This window comes from Helianthus annuus, chromosome 17 (assembly GCF_002127325.2).
Source record: "Helianthus annuus cultivar XRQ/B chromosome 17, HanXRQr2.0-SUNRISE, whole genome shotgun sequence".
Taxonomy (NCBI): domain Eukaryota; kingdom Viridiplantae; phylum Streptophyta; class Magnoliopsida; order Asterales; family Asteraceae; genus Helianthus; species Helianthus annuus.
This window is the reverse complement of record NC_035449.2, coordinates 165,688,188-165,706,821: the sequence shown is the minus strand read 5'-3', so window position 1 is coordinate 165,706,821 and position 18,634 is coordinate 165,688,188. Positions and strand designations below refer to the sequence as shown.

Here is an 18,634-nt window from a genome sequence, read left to right as displayed (position 1 = left end):
CACTATCGTGCATACCTTGATACGGGAATGTGTCGTGATGTGGATGAACACCGGTCGGTAAGTATTAATCATACCTTAACGTATCCCCTAAACATGATTACATCTGATAAGTTGAGCTTATGTGGACAACAATACCGATAATCGTTATAGGATGCTTATCTTAATGTTAACTAATTGAACAACAAGAGCGTTTTGGCGTGACCGTACACTGATATGATTCTCTTACCCTCGAAACTCGCAAAAAGAATGTCTGTAAATATTTATTTACTGCTTTCAGTCTTTACATTTCAAATATTCAAAATACCAAAAAGATTTTAGGTGTGTTTTAATATAAACTTTCTAAAAGCCAAAAAGATTTTATTTCTATCTTATTTTCGATCGTACGATGTTGGATCTCAAGTCTTCGTTGCCTGATACCTGATTCAAAACCAAAGTGACTGAATCTTCATAAACGGTCAAAATTTGCAAGTTTTGAAAGTTACAAACTAAAATTGACAAATTTGTTAAACTTTCAAACTGTCGGACGGTAGTTGATTGAAATATGGTCATATGTGTGTCATTTGTTTATATTAACTATATTCCAAGCAGTTGTTCTCATTACGCGTTTAGATTTCTTGCATGTGCAGATGCTAAAGGCAAGGAGAACATGGTCGATGACGAGCTTCGGAATGAAGACACGACGTGAAGGCACTCAAATGATAAAGATGATCGAGTTGCAGCTGACCATCATCAACACCACAAGGATCTGAAGTACTAAAGATCAAGTCATTCACGAGCATAACTCAAGGGGGAGCTTATGTTAAGGGGGAGTTTGTCAACACACTTCCTACATGAAACGGGGAGTTTGTTGATACACTCTCTGCTTTCAAGACGTGAAGACTTTGAAGATCCTCCGACATAGAAGACATGGAAGGCGGATCTCGCGAGTAGTGTCCAAGGGGGAGTTTGTTAATACATGATATGTGGACGCGACTCGACTTGACGCATCTCGGCTTGAGCAACGACATTCCTCCGTCGTCCGTTCAAGGATCGATACAAGAAGTTGAGAGCTAAACCTTGAAGATTGGAGCCAAACATTGAAAATTGATCAAGATAGCAGATCTGGGCTAAACCAAAGTCGACGAAACACAATAATGGGCCTCAACTGTTGGGCTTAAGCCCATAACGGCGAAACAAGACAAGATGTCGACGAAACAAGTCTTGTTTCGTCGACTTGATTCCATTTCGTCGCCTAGTCCTTTGTTTCGTCGATCTTCATTTGATTCGCCGAGTTCATTTCCGTTTCGTGGTGGATGTGTTACTGGTACTCTATAAATTGATAGTCTCAACACAGAACTATTTTAGAGAACACAGAGAGCACTGAGAACACACACTAGAGACAAGTGAAAGAGAACCGAGAGTTTATTTGTATTTCTTGTATTATCTTTCTGTAACAAAAACTCTATCGGTATCAATATACAATTGTTAAACGGTATATCCTTTGTGTTGTGTTTGTCTCTCGCTCGGTTTGTATAGTAACATGGATTCCGCACTCGTTACGGTATTATAAACAAGATCTCGTAGTTGTCCGGCGATCCGCAAACGGACCTACAGGCTTATAGCGTTTACTAGCATTTTAGGAGGGACAGGGTTCTCATTCCTGGTTAGGGAAAGAAGCAAAGAAGAATATGGATAGGTGTGCGAGCGAGAAGCGGGAAGGGGGGAGTGGGAACACCGTTCTCACCAAAAGGTACACGGAATGGTCATCCCTAAGGTGGATCGGGGTTACTTCTCTCCCCTTTCTTAAAGTCGGGAACTACTACCCGTTGACGCTGAGAATCCCTCTCCATCCCAACTCACCTTCCACATCATGGCCCCTTCATCTCGTCCCGCTTACTCCCGCATACATACATGCCACCTTTATCATTTACTTCAAAATTTCATAAATTGCTTTCTCTTAATCTTTTGCTATATCTTTTGTTGGTGCACTTGTGTCTGTACTTTGTCTGTATTCGATCACGATGTAAAACGATGTCCTTGTTAGTCCTGTAAGTTTGACCAAGTCAACCATCCTCCTGGTTTGACTTGGACAAACAGTTAGTATATGGTTGTAAATGTCTTGTGTCGAAGGATGAGACATCGAAGGATTGTGTATATCCTTCGATGTACTCGAAAGATATCATTCGATGGATACAGATGGACTTCGAAGGATATGCCATCCTTCGAAGTATATGTGGATCCTTCGATGGCTTTGTGAATCGACAAATGATCTTTCGATTGGTCTGTTTGATCCTTCGACCATACAACCTGTGTTGGGTATAAATACCCATGTAGTGTGTTCACTTCATTTAGACTTCGATAGACAGACACATATAGACAGAAGGATAGACATACATAGAGAGAGTATTCTGTCAAGAACACACACACACACACACTTTGAGAGTTTGCAAAACAGATTTGTAAACATTGAGCTTGTAACCGAACCTTTCATACGTATTAATACAAGTGGTGTTAATCGGTGAATATTTTGTGTCTTGTGTTTGTGCTTGTTTCATCTCGGTTTGCACTCTAGCTTGGATTCCGCACTCGCTAGTGTGTTTCACATAACAAGGTTAAGGTTTGACCTCATCCTCCGAGGGACCTACAAGTGGTATCAGAGCCGTGGCTCTTTTCCTTGTTAGAACCGAGTTTGTACAAGTTCTTTGGAGTGTTTGGATAAAACTCTCTTGGTTTAGTACCTGTTTTTGGTGTTTTTCTTGCACTTATAGACATAAAAACGTGTTCTAAACTAACCGGGTGTGTTAAAGAACGGGTTGGGTAACTTAAAACTTGTTTTTAAGAAACTTGGTGATTTCCGGCCAAAATTCCGGTGTGCTCCGGTAACCGGATTTTCTGGATAAGACTTTCCATTTTAGGCAATATTTTATTTGAAAAGTCTGAGTTGGTAGAAAGCATGGTCTGATCATACCCTTCTGCCGAAAGTTGACTACCAACCCATCACCTTTTTCACCAACCTGTCATTTTTCTGTCAGTTGTGTCAGTAGTGATCGAAGGATATCCTTCGAAATCGAAAGATCATCTTTCGATCAAGGGAGTTTCGATAGATAATCATCTTTCGAACAGTCCTTCGAAGTCTGAGACTTATCCTTCAATCCAGGGAATCTATTTGAAGGATATATATTCGAAAGATAAGGATCTTTCAATTGTGAATCTTTCGAAATCATTGTTCGAAATTCAACAGTGATCTTTCGAACACTATTGATCCTTCGAACAAGAGTTGATCCTTCGATTGTTGTCTATTTAGATTTAACAAGTTTGTGTTTTTCAGATCTTTCGAGCTTGGATCATTCGACTGGCTGTTATCTTTCGGGATATTCATATAGAATTCATTTTTCTTATCAAACATGAATCCGAGTTGGTGGGGAACTCCGGCTCCAGATAGTGGAAAATACACAAGTACAAGTTCCACTCCCTCATGGTGGGGTACACCGACTCCAGATAGTGGAAAGTACACAAATACAAGTCTATCTCCTTCATGGGCCGAGTCTCCAGTGTCGACATCTTCGCAAGCAAATGCCATATCGTCAGGTCAATGGGCATTAGTATCGAATCAAACTCCGAGCATTCAAAGTATTCTCTTAAGCGAAAGCGAAACAGTAAGTTTGAATCGACCTCCGAAGTTGATGCACTTAAACGAATATCCGGGTTAGGCTGATAGATTCCGTACATATGTTCTTGGTCAAAATACAGAGCTGTGGATACGTTTCACCACAGATTTCGATCAAGCTATAGAGGTTGCTGCTTCGTCGACTGCTACGTTTGCCGATCTTCCAGAAGATCAAAAGAAAACATATGACCTGGAAAAGAAAGTGTACGCCATTCTCACTCAGGCGTTAAGCAAGGATATTTATCACCAATTTGTCAGTTTCAAGACAACGAAGAAGTTGTGGGACAGGTTGAAAACCAGAGGAGTAGGAAATGAAGCAACACGCCAATTGCGTCATGATCTTCTCAAGAAAGAATTTGACGGTTTCACGTGCATAGATAAGGAGTCCTTGGGAGACATGACAAGCCTGTTTTATCACTTGCTTACTGAGTTAAACAATTTTGGAGTAGCAACAACTACAGCAGAGGTGGTGAAGAAGTTTGCTGATGCGTTGCCTCCCCAATGGAACAGTTTCTTGGAGATTTTGAAATATAACGGGGTTTTGGCTACTACAAACATCAACGAATTCGTGCAGCTTTTGGAGAACAAGGATCAGGAGGAAACCTTGAAAGCAAAAAGAGTTCCCGTGCCACAGAATCCTGAAATGTATTATGGAACTTCTAGTACTTCTTCTGCAAGATCCATTGTGCCAAGCAACCCTGGTTCACATGCTCCACTGCAGACGGCCTTTGTTACAAGCATGGATATGTATGGGAATCAGATACAAGTCCCTGTTAAGCCAGCTCCCACCACAGACATGTATGGAAATCCAATACAACCACCTCCTCCTGCTCAAGCATGTTATGGAGGTACATCATCTGCTGGTCAGCAATCAAAGCCAGATACAGTACGGCTCAACACTTCAAGCTTCTCAAAGGTCAGTGTGGAAGTAGCAAAGGAACACATGGAGCTGCTTAACACTTTAGTGAGTGCGTACTGCGGGCTAGTGGAAGGTCAGATTGGTAACATTAATCTGACACAAGAAGACTATCAGCAGATTGATAAAGAGGAGATGGAGATGGAGATGACGGACATCAAGTGGGCCTTTGCCAGTGCTGTTAGACGAGCAAAGGATTTCATGGAGAGAACAGGCAGAACCAGCTAGGAAAGCAAGAAAGACACCAAGTATGGGTTCGATAAACAGGCTGTAAAGTGCTTTAATTGTGGTGAACGTGGCCATTTCAAACGTGAATGTACGAGGCCATCTCAACATGGGAACCAGAACCCTTTCAGAGGTCAAGGGAACAGGGCAAATCAGAACCAAGCAAGGAACAATGAGCGTACATTGGTACCTGTCAACAACCAAAGCCAAGCGGGACCATCAAATGTCAACCAGGCACTTGTGGTTCAAGTTGATGAAGGTTGTGATTGGTCAATCCAACTGAGTGGTGATGCTCCAGATGGAACAGCATGTTTTGCTGAGGTTGTAAAGGATCTTGTTCACACCAGTGGTGGAGAATCTTCCGCCAATGGTGGTGAATCTTCTGAGGATGAAGACTCTTCGGGTTATAGCAGGAGTTCAGATGAAGAATCCTCAAGTTCAGGCGATGAAAATGTGGGTGAGACATCAAGTGCGTCAGTCAATGCAGATATTGATGAGCTTTTGGAGGAGGCTGCAACAGAAACTCAAAGAAGATCTATCTTGGTGGATCAAGCTGCTTATTCTTCGTCTTCTCTCCATTCAGCCTTTATGGCTAATGTCGACAGTTCATCAAGTCAGGTATGTGTCGATGAGCCCACTACTATTAATTGTGATAACTGTGATAGTTTGCGTACTAAATGTGATGATTTAGAAGCAAACATGTCTGAGTTGCAAGGCAAACATGATGCTTTACAAGCTAGTTTGTTTGACTTGCAAGACAAACATGTTTCATTGAATGCTAAGTGGTGTGAATTGCAAAGCAAACACGAAGCTTTGCAAGAGAAATGTGATGTGACGTTTATCCACAACCAGAAGTTGACCGTGGATCTTTCTAAGTGCACTGAAGCCAACATGTTTTATGAGAACCATGAAAAAGAGTTTAAATCGGTAATTGAGAACTTGAAGAAAGATAAAACCGAATTAACAAAAATGGTTTCCAGAAAACAAACTGATATTAATTTGTATATATCTCGCCTTGAGATTATGCAAAAAGAGATGGCTTGTGTGAAAACCGAAAGTGAGGCGATCCAACTTAAGCTAGACAGTTATTTGAGCTCTAGCTATGTGTTGGATCATATCATTGATGTTCAGAAAGAAAAACGGGATGTCACATGCGTAGGCTACAAGAAATGTCCACCACCAGTGAGACACAATTATGATGCAATGCCTGATGAGGAGGATAGAGTTTTCTTTGAACCATCTGTTCCTCTCGATGTAAAGGAATTTGCAGCAGGACTCGGATACAAGAAAGAAGTCTCATCAGATTCAGTTGTATCAGCAGATACATGTGTGTCGTCTGCTGAATTGAATCAGGATCCTCCTGTCATTATTGAGGATGCTGATTCTTCTGATGATGAATCTGATGATGCTATTCCAGCAAAGTCTGATGCGGTTGTCAAAGGACATACCTCTCAAGAATTACATTCTATGTGATCCTCCTGCAAAACCCGCTAAGACTGTTGCAATTGAGTCCTCGTCTGTAAAAGAGTCGGAGAGTGTGAACTTGCTGTACACTCTTGTTGGTGATGATAAAATCTACTCTGACAAAGATTTTCCTATTAAGAATGTTAATCAATCTTTAATAAGTAAAGTCTTTGAAAATTCGACAAGTAAGTTTTTGGGAAAGACAGGACCACACGTTACAGTTACACAGTGTCCTCCTATTCCAAAGGCCGAAATTCGAAAACAATATGGCAATCAGAAATTACCAACAGAGAAAAGGAAGCCAAATCATACCAAACCTAAAGGAAAAGCACCGACTCAGGGTCAGAAGAATCAGACCCAAAAGAAAAACAAGAATGTGAACTTTGTGAAATCGAAGGGAACGGACAAAATCGAAACTTTTGAGAACAAATCTAACTTAGATTTTGTTAAACAAGCAACAGTGCTGAAAAGAAATGAACCAGACTGTTCAAAACCTAGTACCTCGGGATCACAAAGTTCATCGTCGGCAAGACGATCACATGATACTTCGGGGATTGTTGAACGAAGATCATGTTTTGAATGTGGTACAATTGGACACATAATTCGGAATTGTCCATATCTTCATAAGTTGAAAGCAAAGATTGATGATCCCCGTGAACAAAATCATGCCGCCCAAGAGAATAGAAAAGGCAAACAGGGCGAAAATCGGAAGATAAACTTCGTGAAATCAAGAGGGACTGATAAAATTGATACTTTCGAAAACAAATCCAACAAGGATTCTGTTAAACAAAGTAAAATTTTGAAAAGAAACAGTCAAAACAACTATACACAACAAACAAACGGTTGTGATGTAGGACCAAGTACCTCAAGATCACGAAGTTCATCATCCAGATATTACAGTTATGATACTCCGAGGTTTGTTGAGCGGAGATCATGCTTTGAATGCTGTGAGTATGGACACATCATTAAGAATTGTCCATATCTCACCAAGGGAAAGTCAAAAGTTGATCCCCCCCATGGTAAAAATTACCATAAAAGATCTGTTTCACCAAAACAGGACCCTCGTCTTGTTAAACAACGAGAAAAGAAACAGAAAAAGAAACAAAGTAAAGAAGTTGAAAAGGTTTTAAAACTAGAGGTTATCCAAACAAAATCTGTTAAATCTGATGTTAAACATGAAAAACAGAAAGAGATTTTGATACCAAAACCGGTAACTATTTCAGGGGGAGCTACATCATTTCCGAATCATCGGGAAATGGATGTTACAATTCTCGATGATGACGGACGACCCAAGTCTGTGAAGGCTTGGGTCCCCCTCTCCAACTAATCTCTGAATGAGTGTGCAGGATGGTCCAGGAGGAATTATTGACAGTCTTAGGATTGTTGATAGTGGAGCGTCCATGCACAAGATTGGCGACATAAGGCTCCAAAATGTTGTTACATCTAGGAGAATAGTGTTGCCATTGATGGAGAGGAAGGAAAAAGGAAAGAAGACAAAAAATGTCTGATGAAAGAATGTGGTTGAATGAAGTTGCAAAATTCGACCAAACGAAGAACGTGCCAAATTTGGTTGTTATGGTTTTTGATCGGGTCCTCAGGAAAGATTCCAATGAAATGTGTGCGGATGCCTTGGCGTGGATTGAACAACCACACACTACTTCTGAAAGAGAAAGACAAAGACCTTCGCTGGTGGAATATGGAAGACCAGCCGGACCCGGAGGTGTTTGATTTTATTGCTGTGAAGAGATTTCTCAGTAGCTACAAAAATCGGCTTTGAAGTCCACACCGGGTGGATATCCTGTTTGGGAGAGTGCTCAGATTCCTTGCAATGCACGAAGCAGTTGCAAAATTCGATATATCTTTTCTGATTAAAACTTAATTTTGGTAAACGGCATTAAGGTCAAGCCAGAGTAAAACCAACATCTGAAAATCATTTTTGTAAATACCTTTGTGTTTTAAATTTGTCTTAGTTTATTGATTTTAGGGGGAGTAAATCCAAAAATGTGAAAATCCAAAAACATCGAAAAATTTCAAAAACACAAAAACAATAGAAAAACAAAAATGAGTTTCCTGGCGAGCAAAAGAGAAAATGATAGTACATCAGTGGTCTATCCAAACCTCTTTAAACCTTAAATGAAAAACGATAAGCAGCTCTATATAAGATGTATTGGTAGGCTCACAATCATTTTAAAGTGTGCAGGGTGATATAAATCTTAAACCGACTGAAGACCAGGTGGGAACCATTCATTGGCATATGGTCTTAGTACCGAAATTTCGATTGATAGATTGCCGAGGTTCTGAGATATTCGGTCTTTATGCTGCTTATCATCTGGGTATCATGGCTGTATCTTTTACCGAAAAATAACGGGGACGCAAGTCTAGATCTTCCATGATACTATACATACGTGTACATATTACATTCGACCTCAATAAGTGATAAACAATCATATGTCCAAACAAATAAGTGATAAAATATCACATTCATCCGGGAGTCAAGTTTGTCTCTCTGCTGTACGAAAGTACTGACCTGTTCACGGACTTGCTCCTGTGCCCTCATGCTTATGAAAATCAAGTTCCTCATCAATAAGTGATTCTATCACATAGGGCTTGTTTTCACATCATATACGGTCAAACAGATGATAATCGGTATACTCACCGGTAAGATGAACTCTCGTACATACCTTGATACGGGAATGTGTCGTGATGTGGATGAACACCGGTCGGTAAGTATTAATCATACCTTAACGTATCCCCTAAACATGATTACATCTGATAAGTTGAGCTTATGTGGATAACAATACCGATAATCGTTATAGGATGCTTATCTTAATGTTAAGTAATTGAACAACAAGAGCGTTTTGGCGTGACCGTACACTGATATGATTCTCTTACCCTCGAAACTCGCAAAAAGAATGTCTGTATATATTTACTGCTTTCAGTCTTTACATTCGAAATATTCAAAAATACCAAAAAGATTTTAGGCATGTTTTAATATAAACTTTATAAAAGCCAAGAAGATTTTATTTCTACTTTATTTTCGATCGTACGATGTTGGAACTCAAGTCTTCGTTGCCTGAAACCTGAACGAAAACCGAATTGACTAAATCTTCATAAACGGTCGAAATTTGCAAGTTTTTGAAAGTTAAAATCTAAAACTGACAAATTTTATTAAACTTTCAAACTGTCGGACAGTGTTTGATTGTGACATGGTCATACGTGTGTCATTTGTTTATACTAACTATATTCCAAGCAGTTGTTCTCATTACGCGTTTAGATTTCTTGCATGTGCAGATTCTAAAGGCAAGGAGAACATGGTCGATGACAAGGCTTCGGAATGAAGACACGACGTGAAGGCATTCAAGTGATGAAAATGATCGAGTTGCCGCTGGCCATCATCAACACCACAAGGATCTCAATTCATAAAGATCAAGTATTTCACGAGCATAACTCAAGGGGGAGCTTATGTTAAGGGGGAGTTTGTCAACACACTTCATACATGATACGGGTAGTTTGTTGATACACTCTCTGCTTTCAAGACGTGAAAACTTTGAAGATCCTCCGACATTGAAGACTTGAAAGGACATCAGAGTCTAGAAGACCCGAAGATCAAAGATGATCAAGATCGAGACAAAGCTACAACCAAGGGGGAGTTTGTTGGTGCACTTGTGTCTGTACTTTGTCTGTATTCGGTCATGATGTAAAACGATGTCCTTGTTAGTCCTGTAAGTTTGACCAAGTCAACCATCCTCCTGGTTTGACTTGGACAAACAGTTAGTATATGGTTGTAAATGTCTTGTGTCGAAGGATGAGACATCGAAGGATTGTGTATATCCTTCGATGTACTCGAAAGATATCATTCGATGGATACAGATGGACTTCGAAGGATATGCCATCCTTCGAAGTATATGTGGATCCTTCGATGGCTTTGTGAATCGACAGATGATCTTTCGATTGGTCTGTTTGATCCTTCGACCATACAACCTGTGTTGGGTATAAATACCCATGTAGTGTGTTCACTTCATTTAGACTTCGATAGACAGACACATATAGACAGAAGGATAGACATACATAGAGAGAGTATTCTGTCAAGAACACACACACACTTTGAGAGTTTGCAAAACAGATTTGTAAACATTGAGCTTGTAACCGAACCTTTCATACGTATTAATACAAGTGGTGTTAATCGGTGAATATTGTGTGTCTTGTGTTTGTGCTTGTTTCATCTCGGTTTGCACTCTAGATTGGATTCCGCACTCGCTAGTGTGTTTCACATAACAAGGTTAAGGTTTGACCTCATCCTCCGAGGGACCTACATCTTTCCTATAAATATGACACACATTTACAAACTGTACACGCCCCAATTTGTGATTGTGATAATACCTAGATCAATATGTATATGAAGTATCAGATTTAAATGAAACATTATTATAGAGTTAAAAGACGAAAGCTAGATAATATATGGTAAACAGAAGTTGAAAAACTATACTTTAATGAAAGTAATGAAAATATTTTAATTTTTTTTTTCACGTGAACAGAACTACTGAACATTAATAATATTGTAAACGGAAGCAGAATTTTATTTCAGGTCAAAAAGGGTTTCAATATGGTTTAGATCAAAAGCGGTTCTAACCAAAATGGGCTCCATTTAAAATGAGTCGTTTTGGAAAAAAAAAGTATCAAAATAGGTTCACCCATCGGATTGTTTTATAGCAACTAGTGGTGGCGACAGGGCGAGATGGCGAGGCCGGGTGCTAGGGTGGCGATGGCGAGGAGGTGGTGTAAGAAGGAATCAAATTTTTTATTTGCTATGACTATAAAAATACTTTTTGGGTTGATGATTTAAACCCGTTTAATATAAACTAGTTCTATACCCGTCCGGCGGGTAGTTTAAGGTCATCAGGACGAACACACACAAACACACACTCTCTCACTCTGATAAGAACTTGAAATAGGCTTGATTAAAATTAAAACGACTGATAATAGGCCTACTTGAGATGGGCTAATATCCAAATACAAGAAACTAATACTAAGTTTTTCAAAGACAAAGAACAAAACAACGATAGTCTAGTCTAAATAGTAAAGTGGAAAATAGAGATAACTGTTGCTCATAACTTCCTTCCCCTCTAACCCAACATAAGCTGCGACTTCTCTTTTAATGGGTTGAGTGTTGACCCGGAAAATAACTCTAGCTTCTCCATGCTAATCGGGTGGTCCTGCTATTGTATTACACACACAGATATGTTAATGAGAACTTAAAGTCGTTTATATATTATATTATATAACTATTAAAATCCAAAGGGGTTAGATCAGGTACAGCGCCCCAAGACCAAATACTAATATAGTTTCATTGTTATTCCTTTCGAAACCACCCATTTCAGAAGACACGTGTTCTACGATAAAGGTCATACGCAGGCCGAGAGGCACGTATATGCCAAGTATGTGAAAAAGAAGTGCATAGAAATAAGAAATCACATGTGTAGGAACAAAAAAAAAAAAAAAAAAAAAACCTTAACAAATTTGACCATTATATTAGAAAAAAGATATACAAACCTTAAGTATGCTAAATATCCTCTTGACACTCAAGCTCCAAATCACTGTCTTGTATAATATTAAGAAATGGTTGATACCCATACCCAGAATTAGGTGTGTAAGTGGGGGAGTGGAAGAAATGCACCAACTTTATGCTACTTTCTTTGGGATATGTTCTAGCTTAATAGTGGAGGAGACACTTTCTCAGCTGAGTGACGGTGAACTAAATTCGACTGTGAGTGCTAGCGTCACTTGCAGTCAATATTTAACAAAAATAATTTGTACGTTGTTTGCCCGGGGCATCCAAATCTATCGGAAGAAATGCTTCTTTTTGTTCTTCCTACATATATTGCAAAACAATTGAAACATAATTAAGAAATTGGTAATAAACCTCCACATTCATAAAATGATTAAATGGGAAGAACATACCAAGCTCCGTAGTGGCAACGTCATTTGAGCATAAACCTCATTGGTCTCGACATCTACCTGATGACACTTTTGAGTCACACAATAAATATATAAAGAAAAGAGAACAATTAAAGAAACTGGAAACAAAAAAGAATCAAAATGATTATAACTATAAAAAGATTTATTCGTGCAACATGCTTACATGCATGGTGACTTGAATTACTTCTATGGGTCGCAGTATGGGCATGTTCAGATCCAAATGCAAGGTTTTTTATGGACCAACGCAAGCCGGAATCCCAATTTTTTTTAACTCCAAGCAAATTTTATCAAGACTTTTAAATTTTGCTATATAAAATTAGAGTGTCAGCTATATCAATACAATTAATCTTGTTTTCAAAAAACAAATTTCAGAAGTTCTATGCATTAAAAATACATTCGACTCAACATAACCAGAGTGAAGTCGTATATAAACCATCAGATTGAAATATAACCCAAAATAGTTTAAATAAAATATGCCAAAGTTTCAGAATTCAAGCTTCTCTTTTTCCATGAAAACAACAAATGTAAAAACAGCTTTTAACGCTACTAATAATCATTAGTTTATAGCGATGATGTTCAGTATGTTTGTTTGATGTAATCCCTAAGACCAAATAGCAAGTTGGCCTAATAACTTTAGATAAACTTACATATTCGTGACACAAGTTATTAAAAGAGAGTACAAATTCTTGTTCAGTATATGCAATTTAACCACTATGATAATTGTTGATTGCATACATGACTTAAGTGAAAAGAACAGACCTTCCATTAAAGGGCTTCATTTTCACGGCTTCAAACAAACAGCCAAAGTACTATGATGTGAGTTCTCTTCGTGAACCTACAAATACCATATAATAAGCCAACAAATTAACACAAAGATTTGACATGTATTTCAGCAAAATAGCTACTTTAAGGAGATGTAACACACATACATAATAAGTAACATTAGTTAATTTAAAATAAGTACCATAAAATAAGTAACAAATGTTCTTCTTTAACATGAAATTAAGGCTACAAAATGAAGTCTCCCATGCCAGTTGACGTTTGGTCAAGAAATCAGTTTGACCTACAATTTCAAAAATAATTATGGTTAAAAACTAAATGGATAAAACTACATAACTCAGGGATAAAAACTTTTTTTTTCTTTACTATAATATACCTTCCCCTTTTGAAGATAAAGTTAATGCAATTATGACTTTAGGAGGTAATAAACTTTGTGGGTACCAAAGAATGTGTGACCATTAGCATTCGACGAAACCTAAATGATTAGGCTCCTCGTCACACGATTAGAACTTTCAGACGATCAAATGGAAATTTTTGCATACGTAGGCTCCTCATCAAACTTCAAATTAACAACATATTCCAAAAGATTTCTAAATGGGGCAGGGCAGAATCCAGAAAGTGTTTTGGGAGAAGTTGCCATCTTTTTCTTGCACACAAGACACCCTTTATTTCCTCCCTGAAACAATTAAATTAGTGTGTAAGCATACCAAAAGTCTACAAATCATATTATTCACAAAGCAAACACAAACACTAAACAATCATTAAAAGACGAAAAGCTATTCGAAAAATATTAACATCACCAAAATATGGAGGTAACAGTACACAAACCAGTAAGGCATGGTGTAGCGATTGAACATCCAGAGGCTTTTGATTATCGGAGTGAGCTGACTGAATATAACGGATTTGCCTTTTTCCCACTAATCGAGTATTCAAATAAATGCTGGGATCCCCGATGGGGCGGTGAGTGTTGGTCGAAAACCGAAAACTAAACTCAGATAAAAAGGAAAACAAAAGTGATAAAAAGGAAAAAAAATTATCGATTGTGCGACCTGTAACACATTATCGTTAGTATATGAACATGATCAATCTTGTAATAATAAAAAAAAAGAAATAATAACTAACACACAGTTCACAAGTGAATATATGCACATCATAAAAAACCCAAAATTGACATTTCAAATCCTTTAATTAAGTATGCAACATATTTACAAGGTAATTACGAAGATGAGATTCAAATCCAATCAGCAATTGTATGAAAGAGATTAGCCCGCATTGAGATTTTGCAATTTATAGAGAAGGGTTAGGGTTATTGCCAATATCTCCTGCGTGTTTTCTCAGGGTAGATTATGCAATTAAAGGAGCGATATGAAGAGAGAAGGAGACTGAGATTATGGAGAAAAAATGGAGAGGGAGAACGTGGTTAATCCACGAGAAATCAGGAAACCACCGCAGGTTAAGGAGGAGAGCAAAACCTCTCTGAACTGCTCCTTCTAGAAGAAATATGTGAATTTACACGGTCCAGATTAAAAGTTAGGGAATTTGAATGGTCAAGATCAACCCAAAAATCTAAGATTAATGGGAACATAACTTGTTTAGGTCAGTTATTTTATGTGGATCGTGGGTTTTATGTTTGTAATTAAAACATATGTTACGTTATAGATAGATCGTGGGGTATGAGAAAGTCAAAGTGAACAAAAAAAACCTCCCCTTCTTTTTCTGAATTATAAGGGTTAGGATTTGATTTCATCGTTGTATTTTGTTCCCTTTGACTTTAAGATGAATATAACAATATATAATGTACTATAAAAATATTTTTTGGGTTGAGGACTTAAACCCATTACTCAATACACTATGTTATTTGGTCAATTTTGAAAAGTTAATTACAACTATGTCCAGTGGCGGACCCAGGATTTTTGGACAATGGGGTCCAAAAAAAAAAACACAAAAAAACGGAGAAACAGGTATCGAACCCATGACCTTTTGTGTGTTAACAAGGGGTTTTACCACTGCACTAGGCTGACTTTTATTGTTATGGGGTCCAACTAAATTATTTTATGGGGTCCATAGACAATTTTATATACCGTTTCTACTACTTTTTAAAAAAAGATTGGGGTCCGGGGACCCCGTTCCTCGTAACGTAGGTCCGCCCCTGACTATGTCATTGTAACTTTTTTAGTTATTTACCAAAAGCGCTACCAACAGCTAGCTGATTTTGAGCATCAAACTTTATTTGGTGGTACCTCAACTTTTATCTTTATTCTTTATTTTTTTATTAAATTTTATTTTATCCCTTTTTAAGTTACATAACATGAAAGATGTCACTTTTGTCCATCTATATTTCTTAATTGTTTTTTACCCCCCATCGACTTTAAAATATGTGTAGTATAATCGCGAGTTTGCCTACCTTTTACGTCATGTGAGTTAGTTAGTTTTATAATTACGTGGTTTTTTATATTTTTTTCCTGGTTTACATTGTCATTGGTTTGCTACTTAGCACGGTTCTACCCCCTTCCCCTTCCAACAAAAAGGAAAAAAACTGATAGCACGATTTTGTACCCCGCCCCACAACGCAGAGGGCTTAAAACTATACATAACAATAACAATTGATGAAAGACCTTATGAATAGTGGCTTTTGTTGATACCTATTATGTGGTCGCGACTCGACTCGGTTCGACTTGGCTCGGTTCGACTCGGTTAGGTTCGGCTCAAGCCCGACGTCACGACATTCCTCCGTCGTGCGCCCCAGAGTTCGACACACGAAGCACGGAGAGCCGAGAACACTTCCCGCTTGACACATCATCATGACATCATCATGATGATGTCATGATGATGTCAAGACTTTGACTAAAATGCACATATTTGAATCAAGTAGAATGTACGTGCATGAGGTTCATTAACTTGGGCCAATCAGCATACAGTATGGATTTCAACAGTTGGGCCAAAGCCCATGTTGTCGACGAAATAGAGAAGGATCGACGAAACAAAGCAGTTTCGTCGACCAGGATCATGTTTCGTCAATGACTATGTGTTTCCTCAAGCTCCTGATTCGCCAAGCTGTGATTCGTCAAGTGAGAGTCTGATTCGTAGTGTCTGTGCTATAAATACACTGTCTGTGGATAAGAAAGTAAGAGAACACATAGAGAGAACACAGAGAGCACACACACACGAGAGTTTGAGAGAGTTTGAAAAATACATTTGTAAACATTGAGCTTGTAACCGAACCTTTCATTCGTATTAATACAAGTGGTGTTAATCGGTGAATATTGTGTGTGTTGTTTTGTGCGTGTTCTATCTCGGTTTGCCATTCCGGTTGGATTCCGCACAACCGGGTTGGTTAGTATACAAGGATTAGGCGACTAGATCCTCCTAGCCGGACCTACAAGTGGTATCAGAGCCTTGGCTCTTCTCCTTGTTAAAACCGAGTGTGTTCTTGGTTTGTTTTTCGGGTGTTAAAATTCATATTTTCTGGAAAAACATTCTAAAAATCGGGTTTAATCTTGTTGTTTTGCTTTGTGTTTTGTTAAAAACCTTGTTATTTTTCATGTTTACATGTTAGTTATGGGTTTTTCTTAAACATTTTAGCAAAATATTATGTTCGGAATTTGAAGGTTCGCCGGAAAAATTCATAGTGTTCTTGTTATCTTCAACTTGTTCTTCATAAACACAACTTTTTGATCCATTTAAAATCATTTGTTAAGTTGTTTGTGCATTGAAAAGTGTTATTTGATTAAAATATTAGAAGTCTTACTTGTTTGGTGAAACAAACATGCTTTAGCCGAAAGCAGCATGTGTGTTGTGTCAGGAAGATAAGGTCAAACCTGACACCAACTTTTCACCAACCCGGTTATCCTTTTTGACGAAACAAGAATCTTTGGCGAAACAAGAATCTTTGGCGAAACACAACTTTATTAATTTTTGGTGAAACAGGATATTCAACGAAACTGATTTGTGGACTTTGTTTCGTCAAAGAGTCCAAAAGCACTAAACCTATTTCGTCAAACTTAAATAAAAGATCCATAATACTTGTTTCGTTGACCTTCAAGCCTAACAAAAATTGTTCTCCTGTTTCGTTGACATATAAGCCCAAAACAAGACTTGGTGGGCCTTTATTCTTGTTTTGCCTAAAGGTGAAGTTGGGCCGAAAGTGATTTTGAGCCATTTTCGTCATTTAAACAAAATTATTATTATTATTATTATTATTATTATTATTATTATTATTATTATTATTATTATTATTATTATTTTTTTTTTTTATTTTTTTTTTTTTGTTTCGTCAACATTGTGTGTGGCCTTCATATTTCATCAAACATTCTGTTTCGTCAAAACATTTAAACAGAAGGTGTACAAGTGTGACTTAACTATTTAATTTAAGTGTGATTTTCAGGTGATCATCTTTCTTAATAAAAAATGAACCCGAGTTGGTGGGGAACTCCGGCTCCAGACAGTGGAAAATATACAAGTACAGGTTCCACTCCCTCATGGTGGGGTACACCGGCTCCCGATAGTGGAAAGTACACAAGTACAAGTCTATCACCTTCATGGGCCGAGTCTCCGGTGTCGACATCTTCTCAAGCCAATCAGTGGGCATTAGTATCGAATCAAACTCCAAGTATTCAAAGTATTCTTTTAAGCGAAAGCGAAACAGGAAGTTTGAATCGACCTCCAAAGCTGATGCACTTAAACGAGTATCCGGGTTGGGCTGATAGATTCCGTACGTATGTTCTTGGTCAGAATACGGAACTGTGGATACGTTTCACCACAGATTTCGATCAAGCTATCGAGGTTGCTGCTTTGTCGACTGCTACCTTTGCCGATCTTCCAGAGGATCAGAAGAAAACATATGATCTGGAAAAGAAAGCTTACGCCATTCTCACTTAGGCGTTAAGCAAGGATATTTATCACCAGTTCGTCAGCTTCAAGACTACGAAGAAGTTGTGGGACGGGTTGAAAACCAGAGGAGTAGGGAATGAAGCAACACGCCGATTGCGTCATGATCTCCTCAAGAAGGAATTTGACGGTTTCGCATGCTTAGATAAGGAGTCTTTGGGAGACATGACAAGCCGGTTCTATCACTTGCTTACTGAGTTGAACAATTTTGGTGTAGCAACAACTCAGACAGAAGTAGTGAAGAAGTTTGCTGATGCATTGCCACCCCAATGGAACAGTTTTCTGGAGATTTTGAAGTATAATGGGGTTATGGCTACTACAAACATCAATGACTTCGTGCAGTTGTTAGAGAACAAGGATCAAGAAGAAACCTTGAAAGCAAAGAGAGTTCCAGTGCCACAGAATCCAGAAATGTATTATGGAACTACAAGTACTTCTTCTTCAAGAGCCATTGTGCCAAGCAACCATGGTTCTCATGCTCCACTGCAAACAGCTTTTGTCACAAGCACAGATATGTATGGTAATACTGTGCAGGTTCCTGTTAAGCCTCCTCCAACCACAGACATGTATGGAAATCCCATTCAACCACCTCCTCCTGCTCAAGCTTGTTATGGAGGTACATCATCTGCTGGTCAGCAATCAAAGCCAGATACAGTGCGGCTCAACACCTCAAGCTTCTCTAAAGTCAGTGTGGAAGTAGCTAAGGAACACATGGAGCTGCTTAACACTTTGGTGAGCGC

General features: G+C 38.4%; 1 protein-coding gene and 1 long non-coding RNA gene across 4 annotated transcripts in view; one reads left to right on the top strand and one right to left on the bottom strand.

Moving 5' to 3' along the window:
* The window catches only part of LOC110922104 (F-box/FBD/LRR-repeat protein At1g78750), a 54,600-nt gene that overhangs the window by 16,688 nt on the left and 19,278 nt on the right, over positions 1-18,634 (top strand). The gene's annotated exons all lie outside the window — the stretch shown is intronic.
* Positions 11,190-14,441, bottom strand: LOC110925936. Of its 3 annotated transcripts, none has more exons than XR_002584868.2 (7): positions 13,836-14,441; positions 13,384-13,683; positions 13,192-13,290; positions 12,987-13,062; positions 12,210-12,275; positions 11,802-12,120; positions 11,190-11,467 (listed from the first exon to the last, which is right to left on the bottom strand). It is a non-coding gene; the product is annotated as an uncharacterized LOC110925936 (long non-coding RNA). The 3 variants fall into 3 exon arrangements; XR_004886812.1 differs by having other exon boundaries at positions 12,210-12,266; XR_004886813.1 differs by having other exon boundaries at positions 11,190-11,464; positions 12,210-12,266.